General features: G+C 33.9%; 1 protein-coding gene across 1 annotated transcript in view; it reads left to right on the top strand.

Moving 5' to 3' along the window:
• LOC107095375 (dystrophin-like) overlaps positions 1-1352 on the top strand; it is a 369912-nt gene that overhangs the window by 267280 nt on the left and 101280 nt on the right. The window lies entirely within an intron of this gene.

The raw sequence follows: 1352 nt of genomic DNA, 5'->3' as shown, positions 1-1352 counted from the left end.
CTTAGAATTCTGAATTTAATCTAAAAATTCTGACTTTTTCTCAGAATTCTGACTTTAATCTTAGAATTCTGAATTTAATCTAAAAATTCTGACTTTTTCTCAGAATTCTGACTTTAATCTTAGAATTCTGAATTTAATCTCAAAATTCTGAATTTGATCTCAGAATTCTGACTGAATTCTGACAGCTAACAGCCATATCCGTTTTAGAGACTAAACTAGCTCTCTTGTTTTAATCACCTTCTGCTCTTCCATTAATGAAAAAGCATCACCGGGAACCACTTTGGCATGTAAAAAGTTACCTAATTTCATCATTTTCCACCAATGTTTTACTGGCCCTCCCAAACGACTCACATCTTTGTCAGTGAAGCTGGGTGCTCACATCTCTTCCTTCATGGTGCCCATCTACATTAAGGTCCAAATTTTTGAGATTAAAGTCAGAATTCTGAGAAAAAAGTCAGAATTCTGAGACAAAAGTAGGAATTCTGGGATTTAAGTCAGAATTCTGACTTTTTTCCTCATATACTGAAATAAAATTTAAAAATCAGTTAAGATTTTTTTTTCCAGTGGCCCTAATCCTCCTTTGTAAAAAAAAAAACACCCCAACCTCTGTTGTTACTATTTAAAAAAAAAAATGAAATGTATCCTCCTGTAGGGGGAACCCCAGGTACATGCGCACTGTGACTTAGGGACTGTTTAAATCTGCGAATGCATACAAAGAACACACCGCCTACTAGTGGGGCGGCAGGGAACTCGTTTTTAATCTTTCAATTTCTGATGTATGAAAAATTGCTTCAAGTTTGAAGCACACAGCTTTATATAAAGAGACAATATTTTCTCTCAGCAGTTACCTTGTCAGAGACAAAACACATTTTCATTTAACAATCTTGGCTCTTAGTCTCATTAGATCCTATTCTGCAAGATCTAATTACAGCACAAGTCTGTGGCTGTTAAGTTGCTGATGAAATACAACCTAATATATAGAGAAAAATGCAGATAAAAAGTCTCCTGGGGTTTTTTAGGTGAAGTTAATTGGTGTTACTATTTCTTTCTTTAAGTATTCCTAGTTGTTTTCACTTCTGTCTAGATATGAGACTTAAAACAATTGTATATTAATATCTTCAAAAAGCTGCTGGTATTCGGGGACTCTGTTTAATATCAACACAAAAAGTCTAAACATAAGTGTGAAATAATTAAGTCAGAGGTCCATCTGAAGTAAGAATTAATTCAGTTTATTTCTGTAGTGCCAATTCACAACACATGTCATCTAAAGGCACTTTATATTTCACCAGATCATACAGTCAGATTGATTCAAAGTTTTCTATCTAAGGAAACCATTTGATTGCATCGCCTTA

Source organism: Cyprinodon variegatus, unplaced genomic scaffold (genome assembly GCF_000732505.1).
Source record: "Cyprinodon variegatus isolate N-32 unplaced genomic scaffold, C_variegatus-1.0 Scaffold541, whole genome shotgun sequence".
NCBI classification, from domain to species: Eukaryota; Metazoa; Chordata; class Actinopteri; order Cyprinodontiformes; family Cyprinodontidae; genus Cyprinodon; species Cyprinodon variegatus.
Note: the sequence above shows the minus strand (reverse complement) of the source record. Positions and strands in the feature narration are given on the sequence as shown.